General features: G+C 40.6%; 5 non-coding genes across 5 annotated transcripts; all 5 read right to left on the bottom strand.

Annotated features, from left to right (window-relative positions):
* Positions 1-112: 112 nt before the first annotated feature.
* Positions 113-194, bottom strand: TRNAL-UAG (transfer RNA leucine (anticodon UAG)). The gene has a single exon. It is a non-coding gene; the product is annotated as a tRNA-Leu (tRNA).
* Positions 195-3,487: 3,293 nt separating this feature from the next.
* Positions 3,488-3,569, bottom strand: TRNAL-UAG (transfer RNA leucine (anticodon UAG)). The gene has a single exon. It is a non-coding gene; the product is annotated as a tRNA-Leu (tRNA).
* A 7,047-nt stretch (positions 3,570-10,616) lies between these two features.
* TRNAL-UAG (transfer RNA leucine (anticodon UAG)) lies at positions 10,617-10,698 on the bottom strand. Its single transcript has one exon. It is a non-coding gene; the product is annotated as a tRNA-Leu (tRNA).
* Positions 10,699-13,182: 2,484 nt separating this feature from the next.
* TRNAL-AAG (transfer RNA leucine (anticodon AAG)) lies at positions 13,183-13,264 on the bottom strand. The gene has a single exon. It is a non-coding gene; the product is annotated as a tRNA-Leu (tRNA).
* A 3,620-nt stretch (positions 13,265-16,884) lies between these two features.
* TRNAL-UAG (transfer RNA leucine (anticodon UAG)) lies at positions 16,885-16,966 on the bottom strand. Its single transcript has one exon. It is a non-coding gene; the product is annotated as a tRNA-Leu (tRNA).
* Positions 16,967-18,747: the final 1,781 nt, after the last annotated feature.

Here is an 18,747-nt window from a genome sequence, read left to right as displayed (position 1 = left end):
GCAAAACAGCAAAGCATGGACTCATACAAATACAAAATAATAAAACACATGCTAATTTTTCTATTAGCAAAATCATAAATATAAGCTAAAAAGTTTCAAAGTAAAAATACACTGGCAGCAGTGGGATTTGATCCCACGCCTCCAAAGAGACTGGAGCCTAAGTCCAGCGCCTTAGACCACTCGACCATGCTACCTTTAACAGCATGATTTTTACGATTCCTTATCTTAACTGAAAACCGCAAAATTATACAAATACAAAAGATTAAATCACATGTTAATTTGCATGTTAGCAAAATCATAAGAATAAGTACAAAAACATTTCAAGACCGCATAATACTGGCAGCAGTGGGATTAAAGCATATGCTAATTTTGTATGTTAGCATAATTATAAGAATAAGATAACAAGGTTTAACATAGCATAATGTTCTAGAATAGTCTGTTTAATCGCCGCATACTCACAGTTCCCCCGAGGGTCCATAGCTCTATAGGCTTCAGCAGCTCCACCCTCTAAGAACCCCACAAGATGTCGAACTCGCTCCCTTTCCAGGACTTCCATTAATCAACACTGATGCTCAAAGTCCTGGAAGAAGCCCTCAATGTCGCCTGCAGCCTCATTAAAGGGCTTAAAGTCTTTGTGGGACACTCTGGGGAGTTCCCTCATGGTGGGTGCTGAGGTTACAGTCTGTCTGGAGCTTCTAGCTGCTTCCAAAGCGATCTGCTCCAGCAATGCCATTTCCTGAGCTCTGTGAATGGCCTTCCTCTTATCGTCTATGGTGGCCTCTTCTCCCAGAAATGCCAACTCCTCCTCGTACCACACAACCCACTGACTTTTTTGGGTATTTACCTCCGGCTGCAGTCTTTCCTCCATTTGCTGTGAGGATCCTTCCTCAGTGTCATCTTGCAGGCGAACTCCTTCCAAAGCCTCAATTAGCTGCTCCTTGGAGAGTCCTTTAAAACGGACTCCTACTTCATGGGCGTTTGTTTGTAGGTTCATCGCAGTCCAGCTCTTGTACTCTGCGGTGCTGGTTCCCAATGTTGATGGGCCTTTGTCCTCCATTCCTTCTGCTCTGATCCCACTGCTGCCAACCAGTTTGTGACGGGGTGTACAGCAGAACAGGAAGGGACAACGGGCCGAGGGATGATCCAATGAGATTTATTAAAGCAGGGAGCATACAACATCAAATATCCATAATGTCCTTCAAGTCCACCAGAAGTCCACAATAAGCCCAAGTAAATAAACAGATCTGGAGGTGCTTTCCAGTAATCCCGCACCCGATAAACGAAACAATAGTCCTTCCACGAGTCCAACAGAACAGATTCGGGGGCACCTCCCGATAATCCTTGTGCCAGCTAACAAAGCAATAGTCCACATGAGTCCAAGGGATGCCAAAACAATCTCACGAACGACGAGATATGTCCTCAGCTCAAGTCTCATCCCGTTCGCTTCCGCAGTCACAGATGGACGTGGGGTCTTGCCTCAGCTAAGAATCCCCACTCCTTCCCCTTTAAGGATCAACTCACATCTGATCTCAAAAAAAAGAATGGATTGTCTGAGCTCCTGGGATCCGCCCATGAAGGGGGGTGGGGGTCACACCTTCTATTCAATGGTTGGGTCCACCTGAAGATTCTAGACTGGTCGGCTCCTCTTAGTCTATCTAGTATGTACATATGACTAGCCACCTGCTGTGAGAAGGAATGGCTATTCTTTACTAGTGGTGTTGACAAACCTTAATTACAATATAGCTTAGGGCTGCAAGTATTGGGGGAAGGAGACGTATTGTTACAGGTGAACTCCCAGCACAAGAAAATACATAAATTACAGCTAATAGAAACCAGAGAAAAGTTACATACATCAAATGGCATATTATTCAAATACAGGACAGGGCAAAAGTACATATCATGACAGACATGTCTCTAAATATTAGGAAAAAAACAATAATTCTATCAACTGTTTTTATCTTAACCAGAAAGAAAACACTTAAGCAAATACAAAAGAAGATTAAAACACATGTAAGTTTGTATGTTAGTAAAATCATAAGAGTACGTTCAAAACAATTTTCAAGCACTTATCATACTGGCAGCAGTGGGATGAAAGCACATGCAAATTTTGTCTGTTTTCATAATTATGAGAATAAGATCAAAAGATTTTCAAGAACTCATACTGCTGAGTCATACTCAGCATGATTAAGTAGGCTTCCTTAGAGTAAGTGAAGTACATTTGACAACATTTAAAATTAGTGCATGTTGGAAAAAGGGCATGTCTCTAAACATTAGGAAAAACCAATGATTCTATGAACGGTCTTTATCTTAACCGAAAACCGAAAAATCATACAAATACAAAAGAAGATTAGATCACATGCTAATTTTCATGTTAGCAAAATCATAAGAATAAGTACAAAAACATTTCAAGACCTCATAATACTGGCAGCAGTGGGATTAAAGCATATACTAATTTTGTATGTTAGCATAGTTATAAGAATAAGATAAAAAGGTTTTAAGGAACTCTTACTACTGGCAGCAGTGGGATTTGAACCTACAGGTCTGTTGTAAAATGGTTAAGTCTCTAAACAATAGGAAAAACCAATGATTCTATCAACTGTCTTTTCCTAAACAGAAATCCACACACTCATGCAAATACAAAATCATAAGAATTAGATCAAAAGGTTCTGAAGACCTACTGGCAGCAGTAGGATTTGAACCCACGCCTCTGAAGAGACTGGAGCCTTAATCCAGCCCCTTAGACCGCTCGGCCATGCTACCTTTAGCAGCATGATTTTTAAGATTCCTTATCTTAACTGAAAACCACAAAATTATACAAATACAAAAGATTAAATCACATGTTAATTTGCATGTTAGCAAAATCATAAGAATAAGTACAAAAACATTTCAAGACCGCATAATACTGGCAGCAGTGGGATTAAAGCATATGCTAATTTTGTATATTAGCGTATGTATAAGAATAAGATAAAAAGGTTTTAAGGAACTCTTACTACTGGCAGCAGTGGGATTTAAACCTACAGGTCTGTTGTAAAATGGTTAAGTCTCTAAACAATAGGAAAAAACAATGATTCTATCAACTGTCTTTTCCTAAACAGAAACCCACACACTCACGCAAATACAAAATCATTTGAATTAGATCAAAATGTTCTGAAGACCTACTGGCAGCAGTGGGGTTTGAACCCACGCCTCTGAAGAGACTGGAGCCTTAATCCAGCGCCTTAGACCGCTCAGCCATGCTACCCTAATATACTACATAAAAAAAGCTTCCTTAGAGTAAGTTTAGTGAATTTTCCTACAGTTTAACTTCTTCAAGGTGGAAAATGGATAGGTCTCTAAGCAAAAAGGAAAAAGCAATGATTCTATCTACTGTCTTTTGCAAAACAGCAAAGCATGGACTCATAAAAATACAAAATAATAAAACACATGCTAATTTTTCTATTAGCAAAATCATAAATATAAGCTAAAAAGTTTCAAAGTAAAAATACACTGGCAGCAGTGGGATTTGAACCCACGCCTCCAAAGAGACTGGAGCCTAAGTCCAGCGCCTTAGACCACTCGACCATGCTACCTTTAACAGCATGATTTTTACGATTCCTTATCTTAACTGAAAACCGCAAAATTATACAAATACAAAAGATTAAATCACATGTTAATTTGCATGTTAGCAAAATCATAAGAATAAGTACAAAAACATTTCAAGACCGCATAATACTGGCAGCAGTGGGATTAAAGCATATGCTAATTTTGTATGTTAGCATAATTATAAGAATAAGATAACAAGGTTTAACATAGCATAATGTTCTAGAATAGTCAGTTTAATCGCCGCATATTCACAGTTCCCCCGAGGGTCCCTAGCTCTATAGGCTTCAGCAGCTCCACCCTCTAAGAACCCCACAAGATGTCGAACTCGCTCCCTTTCCGGGACTTCCATTAATCAACACTGATGCTCAAAGTCCTGGAAGAAGCCCTCAATGTCGCCTGCAGCCTCATTAAAGGGCTTAAAGTCTTTGTGGGACACTCTGGGGAGTTCCCTCATGGTGGGTGCTGAGGTTACAGTCTGTCTGGAGCTTCTAGCTGCTTCCAAAGCGATCTGCTCCAGCAATGCCCTCTCCTGAGCTCTGTGAATGGCCTTCCTCTTATCGTCTATGGTGGCCTCTTCTCCCAGAAATGCCAACTCCTCCTCATAGTAACATAGTAACATAGTAACATAGTTAGTAAGGCCGAAAAAAGACATTTGTCCATCCAGTTCAGCCTATATTCCATCATAATAAATACCCAGATCTACGTCCTTCTACAGAACCTAATAATTGTATGATACAATATTGTTCTGCTCCAGGAAGACATCCAGGCCTCTCTTGAACCCCTCGACTGAGTTCGCCATCACCACCTCCTCAGGCAAGCAATTCCAGATTCTCACTGCCCTAACAGTAAACAATCCTCTTCTATGTTGGTGGAAAAACCTTCTCTCCTCCAGACGCAAAGAATGCCCCCTTGTGCCCGTCACCTTCCTTGGTATAAACAGATCCTCAGCGAGATATTTGTATTGTCCCCTTATATACTTATACATGGTTATTAGATCGCCCCTCAGTCGTCTTTTTTCTAGACTAAATAATCCTAATTTCGCTAATCTATCTGGGTATTGTAGTTCTCCCATCCCCTTTATTAATTTTGTTGCCCTCCTTTGTACTCTCTCTAGTTCCATTATATCCTTCCTGAGCACCGGTGCCCAAAACTGGACACAGTACTCCATGTGCGGTCTAACTAGGGATTTGTACAGAGGCAGTATAATGCTCTCATCATGTGTATCCAGACCTCTTTTAATGCACCCCATGATCCTGTTTGCCTTGGCAGCTGCTGCCTGGCACTGGCTGCTCCAGGTAAGTTTATCATTAACTAGGATCCCCAAGTCCTTCTCCCTGTCAGATTTACCCAGTGGTTTCCCGTTCAGTGTGTAATGGTGATATTGATTCCCTCTTCCCATGTGTATAACCTTACATTTATCATTGTTAAACCTCATCTGCCACCTTTCAGCCCAAGTTTCCAACTTATCCAGATCCATCTGTAGCAGAATACTATCTTCTCTTGTATTAACTGCTTTACATAGTTTTGTATCATCTGCAAATATCGATATTTTACTGTGTAAACCTTCTACCAGATCATTAATGAATATGTTGAAGAGAACAGGTCCCAATACTGACCCCTGCGGTACCCCACTGGTCACAGCGACCCAGTTAGAGACTATACCATTTATAACCACCCTCTGCTTTCTATCACTAAGCCAGTTACTAACCCATTTACACACATTTTCCCCCAGACCAAGCATTCTCATTTTGTGTACCAACCTCTTGTGCGGCACGGTATCAAACGCTTTGGAAAAATCGAGATATACCACGTCCAATGACTCACCGTGGTCCAGTCTATAGCTTACCTCTTCATAAAAACTGATTAGATTGGTTTGACAGGAGCGATTTCTCATAAACCCATGCTGATATGAGTTAAACAGTTATTCTCATTGAGATAATCCAGAATAACATCCCTCAGAAACCCTTCAAATATTTTACTAACAATAGAGGTTAGACTTACTGGCCTATAATTTCCAGGTTCACTTTTAGAGCCCTTTTTGAATATTGGCACCACATTTGCTATGCGCCAGTCCTGCGGAACAGACCCTGTCGCTATAGAGTCACTAAAAATAAGAAATAATGGTTTATCTATTACATTACTTAGTTCTCTTAGTACTCGTGGGTGTATGCCATCCGGACCCGGAGATTTATCTATTTTAATCTTATTTAGCCGGTTTCGCACCTCTTCTTGGGTTAGATTGGTGACCCTTAATATAGGGTTTTCATTGTTTCTTGGGATTTCACCTAGCATTTCATTTTCCACCGTGAATACCGTGGAGAAGAAGGTATTTAATATGTTAGCTTTTTCCTCGTCATCTACAACCATTCTTTCCTCACTATTTTTTAAGGGGCCTACATTTTCAGTTTTTATTCTTTTACTATTGATATAGTTGAAGAACAGTTTGGGATTAGTTTTACTCTCCTTAGCAATGTGCTTCTCTGTTTCCTTTTTGGCAGCTTTAATTAGTTTTTTAGATAAAGTATTTTTCTCCCTATAGTTTTTTAGAGCTTCAATGGTGCCATCCTGCTTTAGTAGTGCAAATGCTTTCTTTTTACTGTTAATTGCCTGTCTTACTTCTTTGTTTAGCCACATTGGGTTTTTCCTATTTCTAGTCCTTTTATTCCCACAAGGTATAAACCGCTTACACTGCCTATTTAGGATGTTCTTAAACATTTCCCATTTATTATCTGTATTCTCATTTCTGAGGATATTGTCCCAGTCTACCAGATTAAGGGCATCTCTAAGCTGTTCAAACTTTGCCTTCCTAAAGTTCAATGTTTTTGTGACTCCCTGACAAGTCCCCCTAGTGAAAGACAGGTCGTACCACACAACCCACTGACTTTTTTGGGTATTTACCTCCGGCTGCAGTCTTTCCTCCATTTGCTGTGAGGATCCTTCCTCAGTGTCATCTTGCAGGCGAACTCCTTCCAAAGCCTCAATTAGCTGCTCCTTGGAGAGTCCTTTAAAACGGACTCCTACTTCATGGGCCTTTGTTTGTAGGTTCATCGCAGTCCAGCTCTTGTACTCTGCGGTGCTGGTTCCCAATGTTGATGGGCCTTTGTCCTCCATTCCTTCTGCTCTGATCCCACTGCTGCCAACCAGTTTGTGACGGGGTGTACAGCAGAGCAGGAAGGGACAACGGGCCGAGGGATGATCCAATGAGATTTATTAAAGCAGGGAGCATACAACATCAAATATCCATAATGTCCTTCAAGTCCACCAGAAGTCCACAATAAGCTCAAGGAAATAAACAGATCTGGAGGTGCTTTCCAGTAATCCCGCACCCGATAAACGAAACAATAGTCCTTCCACGAGTCCAACAGAACAGATTCGGGGGCACCTCCAGATAATCCTTGTGCCAGCTAACAAAGCAATGGTCCACATGAGTCCAAGGGATCCCAAAACAATCTCACGAACGACGAGATATGTCCTCAGCTCAAGTCTCATCCCGTACGCTTCCGCAGTCACAGATGGACGTGGGGTCTTGCCTCAGCTAAGAATCCCCACTCCTTCCCCTTTAAGGATCAACTCACATCTGATCTCAAAAATAAGAATGGATTATCTGAGCTCCTGGGATCCGCCCATGAAGGGGGGTAGGGGTCACACCTTCTATTCAATGGTTGGGTCCACCTGAAGATTCTAGACTGGTCGGCTCCTCTTAGTCTATCAAGTATGTACATATGACTAGCCACCTGCTGTGAGAAAGAATGGCTATTCTTCACTAGTGGTGTTGACAAACCTTAATTACATTATAGCTTAGGGCTGCAAGTATTGGGGGAAGGAGACATATTGTTACAGGTGAACTCCCAGCACAAGAAAATACATAAATTACAGCTAATAGAAACCAGAGAACAGTTACATACATCAAATGGCATATTATTCAAATACAGGACAGGGCAAAAGTACATATCATGACAGACATGTCTCTAAATATTAGGAAAAAAAGAATAATTCTATCAACTGTTTTTATCTTAACCAGAAAGAAAACACTTAAGCAAATACAAAAGAAGATTAAAACACATGTAAGTTTGTATGTTAGTAAAATCATAAGAGTAAGTTCAAAACAATTTTCAAGCACATATCATACTGGCAGCAGTGGGATGAGCAGCACTTTTAGACCTAATACTATCTAATAGACCTGACAGAATAACAAATCTGCAGGTGGTTGGGCATTTAGGAAATAGCGACCACAATATTGTGCAGTTTCACCTGTCTTTCACTAGGGGGACTTGTCAGGGAGTCACAAAAACATTGAACTTTAGGAAGGCAAAGTTTGAACAGCTTAGAGATGCCCTTAATCTGGTAGACTGGGACAATATCCTCAGAAATGAGAATACAGATAATAAATGGGAAATGTTTAAGAACATCCTAAATAGGCAGTGTAAGCGGTTTATACCTTGTGGGAATAAAAGGACTAGAAATAGGAAAAACCCAATGTGGCTAAACAAAGAAGTAAGACAGGCAATTAACAGTAAAAAGAAAGCATTTGCACTACTAAAGCAGGATGGCACCATTGAAGCTCTAAAAAACTATAGGGAGAAAAATACTTTATCTAAAAAACTAATTAAAGCTGCCAAAAAGGAAACAGAGAAGCACATTGCTAAGGAGAGTAAAACTAATCCCAAACTGTTCTTCAACTATATCAATAGTAAAAGAATAAAAACTGAAAATGTAGGCCCCTTAAAAAATAGTGAGGAAAGAATGGTTGTAGATGACGAGGAAAAAGCTAACATATTAAACACCTTCTTCTCCACGGTATTCACGGTGGAAAATGAAATGCTAGGTGAAATCCCAAGAAACAATGAAAACCCTATATTAAGGGTCACCAATCTAACCCAAGAAGAGGTGCGAAACCGGCTAAATAAGATTAAAATAGATAAATCTCCGGGTCCGGATGGCATACACCCACGAGTACTAAGAGAACTAAGTAATGTAATAGATAAACCATTATTTCTTATTTTTAGTGACTCTATAGCGACAGGGTCTGTTCCGCAGGACTGGCGCATAGCAAATGTGGTGCCAATATTCAAAAAGGGCTCTAAAAGTGAACCTGGAAATTATAGGCCAGTAAGTCTAACCTCTATTGTTGGTAAAATATTTGAAGGGTTTCTGAGGGATGTTATTCTGGATTATCTCAATGAGAATAACTGTTTAACTCCATATCAGCATGGGTTTATGAGAAATCGCTCCTGTCAAACCAATCTAATCAGTTTTTATGAAGAGGTAAGCTATAGACTGGACCACGGTGAGTCATTGGACGTGGTATATCTCGATTTTTCCAAAGCGTTTGATACCGTGCCGCACAAGAGGTTGGTACACAAAATGAGAATGCTTGGTCTGGGGGAAAATGTGTGTAAATGGGTTAGTAACTGGCTTAGTGATAGAAAGCAGAGGGTGGTTATAAATGGTATAGTCTCTAACTGGGTCGCTGTGACCAGTGGGGTACCGCAGGGGTCAGTATTGGGACCTGTTCTCTTCAACATATTCATTAATGATCTGGTAGAAGGTTTACACAGTAAAATATCGATATTTGCAGATGATACAAAACTATGTAAAGCAGTTAATACAAGAGAAGATAGTATTCTGCTACAGATGGATCTGGATAAGTTGGAAACTTGGGCTGAAAGGTGGCAGATGAGGTTTAACAATGATAAATGTAAGGTTATACACATGGGAAGAGGGAATCAATATCACCATTACACACTGAACGGGAAACCACTGGGTAAATCTGACAGGGAGAAGGACTTGGGGATCCTAGTTAATGATAAACTTACCTGGAGCAGCCAGTGCCAGGCAGCAGCTGCCAAGGCAAACAGGATCATGGGGTGCATTAAAAGAGGTCTGGATACACATGATGAGAGCATTATACTGCCTCTGTACAAATCCCTAGTTAGACCGCACATGGAGTACTGTGTCCAGTTTTGGGCACCGGTGCTCAGGAAGGATATAATGGAACTAGAGAGAGTACAAAGGAGGGCAACAAAATTAATAAAGGGGATGGGAGAACTACAATACCCAGATAGATTAGCGAAATTAGGATTATTTAGTCTAGAAAAAAGACGACTGAGGGGCGATCTAATAACCATGTATAAGTATATAAGGGGACGATACAAATATCTCGCTGAGGATCTGTTTATACCAAGGAAGGTGACGGGCACAAGGGGGCATTCTTTGCGTCTGGAGGAGAGAAGGTTTTTCCACCAACATAGAAGAGGATTCTTTACTGTTAGGGCAGTGAGAATCTGGAATTGCTTGCCTGAGGAGGTGGTGATGGCGAACTCAGTCGAGGGGTTCAAGAGAGGCCTGGATGTCTTCCTGGAGCAGAACAATATTGTATCATACAATTATTAGGTTCTGTAGAAGGACGTAGATCTGGGTATTTATTATGATGGAATATAGGCTGAACTGGATGGACAAATGTCTTTTTTCGGCCTTACTAACTATGTTACTATGTTACTATGTTACTATGTTACTATGTTACTATGTTACTATGTTACTACTGGCAGCAGTGGGATTTAAACCTACAGGTCTGTTGTAAAATGGTTAAGTCTCTAAACAATAGGAAAAAACAATGATTCCATCAACTGTCTTTTCCTAAACAGAAACCCACACACTCACGCAAATACAAAATCATTTGAATTAGATCAAAATGTTCTGAAGACCATTCTGAAGGCGTGGTTTGAACCCACGCCTCTGAAGAGACTGGAGCCTTAATCCAGCGCCTTGGACCGCTCAGCCATGCTACCCTAATATACTACATAAAAAAAGCTTCCTTAGAGTAAGTTTAGTGAATTTTCCTACAGTTTAACTTCTTCAAGGTGGAAAATGGATAGGTCTCTAAGCAAAAAGGAAAAAGCAATGATTCTATCTACTGTCTTTTGCAAAACAGCAAAGCATGGACTCATAAAAATACAAAATAATAAAACACATGCTAATTTTTCTATTAGCAAAATCATAAATATAAGCTAAAAATTTTCAAAGTAGAAATACACTGGCAGCAGTGGGATTTGAACCCACGCCTCCAAAGAGACTGGTGCCTAAGTCCAGCGCCTTAGACCACTCGGCCATGCTACCTTTAACAGCATGATTTTTACGATTCCTTATCTTAACTGAAAACCGCAAAATTATACAAATACAAAAGATTAAATCACATGTCAATTTGCATGTTAGTAAAATCATAAGAATAAGTACAAAAACATTTCAAGACCGCATAATACTGGCAGCAGTGGGATTAAAGCATATGCTAATTTTGTATGTTAGCATAATTATAAGAATAAGATAACAAGGTTTAACATAGCATAATGTTCTAGAATAGTCTGTTTAATCGCCGCATACTCACAGTTCCCCCGAGGGTCCATAGCTCTATAGGCTTGAGCAGCTCCACCCTCTAAGAACCCCACAAGATGTCGAACTCGCTCCCTTTCCGGGACTTCCATTAATCAACACTGATGCTCAAAGTCCTGGAAGAAGCCCTCAATGTCGCCTGCAGCCTCATTAAAGGGCTTAAAGTCTTTGTGGGACACTCTGGGAAGTTCCCTCATGGTGGGTGCTGAGGTTACAGTCTGTCTGGAGCTTCTAGCTGCTTCCAAAGCGATCTGCTCCAGCAATGCCATCTCCTGAGCTCTGTGAATGGCCTTCCTCTTATCGTCTATGGTGGCCTCTTCTCCCAGAAATGCCAACTCCTCCTCGTACCACACAACCCACTGACTTTTTTGGGTATTTACCTCCGGCTGCAGTCTTTCCTCCATTTGCTGTGAGGATCCTTCCTCAGTGTCATCTTGCAGGCGAACTCCTTCCAAAGCCTCAATTAGCTGCTCCTTGGAGAGTCCTTTAAAACGGACTCCTACTTCATGGGCGTTTGTTTGTAGGTTCATCGCAGTCCAGCTCTTGTACTCTGCGGTGCTGGTTCCCAATGTTGATGGGCCTTTGTCCTCCATTCCTTCTGCTCTGATCCCACTGCTGCCAACCAGTTTGTGACGGGGTGTACAGCAGAGCAGGAAGGGACAACGGGCCGAGGGATGATCCAATGAGATTTATTAAAGCAGGGAGCATACAACATCAAATATCCATAATGTCCTTCAAGTCCACCAGAAGTCCACAATAAGCCCAAGTAAATAAACAGATCTGGAGGTGCTTTCCAGTAATCCCGCACCCGATAAACGAAACAATAGTCCTTCCACGAGTCCAACAGAACAGATTCGGGGGCACCTCCCGATAATCCTTGTGCCAGCTAACAAAGCAATAGTCCACATGAGTCCAAGGGATGCCAAAACAATCTAACGAACGACGAGATATGTCCTCAGCTCAAGTCTCATCCCGTTCGCTTCCGCAGTCACAGATGGACGTGGGGTCTTGCCTCAGCTAAGAATCCCCACTCCTTCCCCTTTAAGGATCAACTCACATCTGATCTCAAAAATAAGAATGGATTGTCTGAGCTCCTGGGATCCGCCCATGAAGGGGGGTAGGGGTCACACCTTCTATTCAATGGTTGGGTCCACCTGAAGATTCTAGACTGGTCGGCTCCTCTTAGTCTATTTAGTATGTACATATGACTAGCCACCTGCTGTGAGAAAGAATGGCTATTCTTCACTAGTGGTGTTGACAAACCTTAATTACATTATAGCTTAGGGCTGCAAGTATTGGGGGAAGGAGACATATTGTTACAGGTGAACTCCCAGCACAAGAAAATACATAAATTACAGCTAATAGAAACCAGAGAACAGTTACATACATCAAATGGCATATTATTCAAATACAGGACAGGGCAAAAGTACATATCATGACAGACATGTCTCTAAATATTAGGAAAAAAACAATAATTCTATCAACTGTTTTTATCTTAACCAGAAAGAAAACACTTAAGCAAATACAAAAGAAGATTAAAACACATGTAAGTTTGTATGTTAGTAAAATCATAAGAGTAAGTTCAAAACAATTTTCAAGCACATATCATACTGGCAGCAGTGGGATGAAAGCACATGCAAATTTTGTCTGTTTTCATAATTATAAGAATAAGATCAAAAGATTTTCAAGAACTCATACTGCTGAGTCATACTCAGCATGATTAAGTAGGCTTCCTTAGAGTAAGTGAAGTACATTTGACAACATTTAAAATTAGTGCATGTTGGAAAAAGGGCATGTCTCTAAACATTAGGAAAAACCAATGATTCTATCAACGGTCTTTATCTTAACTGAAAACCGAAAAATCATACAAATACAAAAGAAGATTAGATCACATGCTAATTTGCATGTTAGCAAAATCATAAGAATAAGTACAAAAACATTTCAAGACCTCATAATACTGGCAGCAGTGGGATTAAAGCATATGCTAATTTTGTATGTTAGCATAGTTATAAGAATAAGATAAAAAGGTTTTAAGGAACTCTTACTACTGGCAGCAGTGGGATTTGAACCTACAGGTCTGTTGTAAAATGGTTAAGTCTCTAAACAATAGGAAAAACCAATGATTCTATCAACTGTCTTTTCCTAAACAGAAATCCACACACTCATGCAAATACAAAATCATAAGAATTAGATCAAAAGGTTCTGAAGACCTACTGGCAGCAGTGGGATTTGAACCCACGCCTCTGAAGAGACTGGAGCCTTAATCCAGCGCCTTAGACCGCTCGGCCATGCTACCTTAATATACTACATGAAAAAAGCTTCCTTAGAGTAAGTTTAGTGAATTTTCCTACATTTTAACTTCTTCAAGGTGGAAAATGGATAGGTCTCTAAGCAAAAAGGAAAAAGCAATGATTCTATCTACTGTCTTTTGCAAAACAGCAAAGCATGGACTCATACAAATAGAAAATAATAAAACACATGCTAATTTTTCTATTAGCAAAATCATAAATATAAGCTAAAAAGTTTCAAAGTAAAAATACACTGGCAGCAGTGGGATATGAACCTACGCCTCCAAGGAGACTGGAGCCTAAATCCAGCGCCTTAGACCACTCGGCCATGCTACCTTTAACAGCATGATTTTTACGATTCCTTATCTTAACTGAAAACCGCAAAATTATACAAATACAAAAGATTAAATCACATGTTAATTTGCATGTTAGCAAAATCATAAGAATAAGTACAAAAACATTTCAAGACCGCATAATACTGGCAGCAGTGGGATTAAAGCATATGCTAATTTTGTATGTTAGCATAATTATAAGAATAAGATAACAAGGTTTAACATAGCATAATGTTCTAGAATAGTCTGTTTAATCGCCGCATACTCACAGTTCCCCCGAGGGTCCATAGCTCTATAGGCTTCAGCAGCTCCACCCTCTAAGAACCCCACAAGATGTCGAACTCGCTCCCTTTCCAGGACTTCCATTAATCAACACTGATGCTCAAAGTCCTGGAAGAAGCCCTCAATGTCGCCTGCAGCCTCATTAAAGGGCTTAAAGTCTTTGTGGGACACTCTGGGGAGTTCCCTCATGGTGGGTGCTGAGGTTACAGTCTGTCTGGAGCTTCTAGCTGCTTCCAAAGCGATCTGCTCCAGCAATGCCATCTCCTGAGCTCTGTGAATGGCCTTCCTCTTATCGTCTATGGTGGCCTCTTCTCCCAGAAATGCCAACTCCTCCTCGTGCCACACAACCCACTGACTTTTTTGGGTATTTACCTCCGGCTGCAGTCTTTCCTCCATTTGCTGTGAGGATCCTTCCTCAGTGTCATCTTGCAGGCGAACTCCTTCCAAAGCCTCAATTAGCTGCTCCTTGGAGAGTCCTTTAAAACGGACTCCTACTTCATGGGCCTTTGTTTGTAGGTTCATCGCAGTCCAGCTCTTGTACTCTGCGGTGCTGGTTCCCAATGTTGATGGGCCTTTGTCCTCCATTCCTTCTGCTCTGATCCCACTGCTGCCAACCAGTTTGTGACGGGGTGTACAGCAGAGCAGGAAGGGACAACGGGCCGAGGGATGATCCAATAAGATTTATTAAAGCAGGGAGCATACAACATCAAATATCCATAATGTCCTTCAAGTCCACCAGAAGTCCACAATAAGCCCAAGTAAATAAACAGATCTGGAGGTGCTTTCAAGTAATCCCGCACCCGATAAACGAAACAATAGTCCTTCCACGAGTCCAACAGAACAGATTCGGGGGCACCTCCCGATAATCCTTGTGCCAGCTAACAAAGCAATAGTCCACATGAGTCCAAGGGATGCCAAAACAATCTCACGAACGACGAGATATGTCCTCAGCTCAAGTCTCATCCCGTTCGCTTCCGCAGTCACAGATGGACGTGGGGTCTTGCCTCAGCTAAGAATCCCCACTCCTTCCCCTTTAAGGATCAACTCACATCTGATCTCAAAAATAAGAATGGATTGTCTGAGCTCCTGGGATCCGCCCATGAAGGGGGGTGGGGGTCACACCTTCTATTCAATGGTTGGGTCCACCTGAAGATTCTAGACTGGTCGGCTCCTCTTAGTCTATCTAGTATGTACATATGACTAGCCACCTGCTGTGAGAAAGAATGGCTATTCTTCACTAGTGGTGTTGACAAACCTTAATTACATTATAGCTTAGGGCTGCAAGTATTGGGGGAAGGAGACATATTGTTACAGGTGAACTCCCAGCACAAGAAAATACATAAATTACAGCTAATAGAAACCAGAGAAAAGCTACATACATCAAATGGCATATTATTCAAATACAGGACAGGGCAAAAGTACATATCATGACAGACATGTCTCTAAATATTAGGAAAAAAACAATAATTCTATCAACTGTTTTTATCTTAATCAGAAAGAAAACACTTAAGCAAATACAAAAGAAGATTAAAACACATGTAAGTTTGTATGTTAGTAAAATCATAAGAGTACGTTCAAAACAATTTTCAAGCACTTATCATACTGGCAGCAGTGGGATGAAAGCACATGCAAATTTTGTCTGTTTTCATAATTATGAGAATAAGATCAAAAGATTTTCAAGAACTCATACTGCTGAGTCATACTCAGCATGATTAAGTAGGCTTCCTTAGAGTAAGTGAAGACATTTGACAACATTTAAAATTAGTGCATGTTGGAAAAAGGGCATGTCTCTAAACATTTGGAAAAACCAATGATTCTATGAACGGTCTTTATCTTAACCGAAAACCGAAAAATCATACAAATACAAAAGAAGATTAGATCACATGCTAATTTTCATGTTAGCAAAATCATAAGAATAAGTACAAAAACATTTCAAGACCTCATAATACTGGCAGCAGTGGGATTAAAGCATATACTAATTTTGTATGTTAGCATAGTTATAAGAATAAGATAAAAAGGTTTTAAGGAACTCTTACTACTGGCAGCAGTGGGATTTGAACCTACAGGTCTGTTGTAAAATGGTTAAGTCTCTAAACAATAGGAAAAACCAATGATTCTATCAACTGTCTTTTCCTAAACAGAAATCCACACACTCATGCAAATACAAAATCATAAGAATTAGATCAAAAGGTTCTGAAGACCTACTGGCAGCAGTAGGATTTGAACCCACGCCTCTGAAGAGACTGGAGCCTTAATCCAGCCCCTTAGACCGCTCGGCCATGCTACCTTTAGCAGCATGATTTTTAAGATTCCTTATCTTAACTGAAAACCACAAAATTATACAAATACAAAAGATTAAATCACATGTTAATTTGCATGTTAGCAAAATCATAAGAATAAGTACAAAAACATTTCAAGACCGCATAATACTGGCAGCAGTGGGATTAAAGCATATGCTAATTTTGTATATTAGCGTATGTATAAGAATAAGATAAAAAGGTTTTAAGGAACTCTTACTACTGGCAGCAGTGGGATTTAAACCTACAGGTCTGTTGTAAAATGGTTAAGTCTCTAAACAATAGGAAAAAACAATGATTCTATCAACTGTCTTTTCCTAAACAGAAACCCACACACTCACGCAAATACAAAATCATTTGAATTAGATCAAAATGTTCTGAAGACCTACTGGCAGCAGTGGGGTTTGAACCCACGCCTCTGAAGAGACTGGAGCCTTAATCCAGCGCCTTAGACCGCTCAGCCATGCTACCCTAATATACTACATAAAAAAAGCTTCCTTAGAGTAAGTTTAGTGAATTTTCCTACAGTTTAACTTCTTCAAGGTGGAAAATGGATAGGTCTCTAAGCAAAAAGGAAAAAGCAATGATTCTATCTACTGTCTTTTGCAAAACAGCAAAGCATGGACTCATAAAAATACAAAATAATAAAACACATGCTAATTTTTCTATTAGCAAAATCATAAATATAAGCTAAAAAGTTTCAAAGTAGAAATACACTGGCAGCAGTGGGATTTGAACCCACGCCTCCAAAGAGACTGGAGCCTAAGTCCAGCGCCTTAGACCACTCGGCCATGCTACCTTTAACAGCATGATTTTTACGATTCCTTATCTTAACTGAAAACCGCAAAATTATACAAATACAAAAGATTAAATCACATGTTAATTTGCATGTTAGCAAAATCATAAGAATAAGTACAAAAACATTTCAAGACCGCATAATACTGGCAGCAGTGGGATTAAAGCATATGCTAATTTTGTATGTTAGCATAATTATAAGAATAAGATAACAAGGTTTAACATAGCATAATGTTCTAGAATAGTCTGTTTAATCGCCGCATACTCACAGTTCCCCCGAGGGTCCATAGCTCTATAGGCTTCAGCAGCTCCACCCTCTAAGAACCCCACAAGATGTCGAACTCGCTCCCTTTCCGGGACTTCCATTAATCAACACTGATGCTCAAAGTCCTGGAAGAAGCCCTCAATGTCGCCTGCAGCCTCATTAAAGGGCTTAAAGTCTTTGTGGGACACTCTGGGGAGTTCCCTCATGGTGGGTGCTGAGGTTACAGTCTGTCTGGAGCTTCTAGCTGCTTCCAAAGCGATCTGCTCCAGCAATGCCCTCTCCTGAGCTCTGTGAATGGCCTTCCTCTTATCGTCTATGGTGGCCTCTTCTCCCAGAAATGCCAACTCTTCCTCATAGTAACATAGTAACATAGTAACATAGTAACATAGTAACATAGTTAGTAAGGCCGAAAAAAGACATTTGTCCATCCAGTTCAGCCTATATTCCATCATAATAAATACCCAGATCTACGTCCTTCTACAGAACCTAATAATTGTATGATACAATATTGTTCTGCTCCAGGAAGACATCCAGGCCTCTCTTGAACCCCTCGACTGAGTTCGCCATCACCACCTCCTCAGGCAAGCAATTCCAGATTCTCACTGCCCTAACAGTAAAGAATCCTCTTCTATGTTGGTGGAAAAACCTTCTCTCCTCCAGACGCAAAGAATGCCCCCTTGTGCCCGTCACCTTCCTTGGTATAAACAGATCCTCAGTGAGATATTTGTATTGTCCCCTTATATACTTATACATGGTTATTAGATCGCCCCTCAGTCGTCTTTTTTCTAGACTAAATAATCCTAATTTCGCTAATCTATCTGGGTATTGTAGTTCTCCCATCCCCTTTATTAATTTTGTTGCCCTCCTTTGTACTCTCTCTAGTTCCATTATATCCTTCCTGAGCACCGGTGCCCAAAACTGGACACAGTACTCCATGTGCGGTCTAACTAGGGATTTGTACAGAGGCAGTATAATGCTCTCATCATGTGTATCCAGACCTCTTTTAATGCACCCCATGATCCTGTTTGCCTTGGCAGCTGCTGCCTGGCACTGGCTGCTCCAGGTAAGTTTATCATTAACTAGGATCCCCAAGTCCTTCTCCCTGTCAGATTTACCCAGTGGTTTCCCGTTCAGTGTGTAATGGTGATATTGATTCCCTCTTCCCATGTGTATAACCTTACATTTATCATTGTTAAACCTCATCTGCCACCTTTCAGCCCAAGTTTCCAACTTATCCAGATCCATCTGTAGCAGAATACTATCTTCTCTTGTATTAACTGCTTTACATAGTTTTGTATCATCTGCAAATATCAATATTTTACTGTGTAAACCTTCTACCAGATCATTAATGAATATGTTGAAGAGAACAGGTCCCAATACTGACCCCTGCGGTACCCCACTGGTCACAGCGACCCAGTTAGAGACTATACCATTTATAACCACCCTCTGCTTTCTATCACTAAGCCAGTTACTAACCCATTTACACACATTTTCCCCCAGACCAAGCATTCTCATTTTGT

This window comes from Ranitomeya imitator, chromosome 4 (assembly GCF_032444005.1).
Source record: "Ranitomeya imitator isolate aRanImi1 chromosome 4, aRanImi1.pri, whole genome shotgun sequence".
Lineage (NCBI taxonomy): Eukaryota > Metazoa > Chordata > Amphibia > Anura > Dendrobatidae > Ranitomeya > Ranitomeya imitator.
The sequence above is the reverse complement of the archived record's forward strand: the minus strand, read 5'-3'. Positions and strand labels throughout refer to the sequence as shown.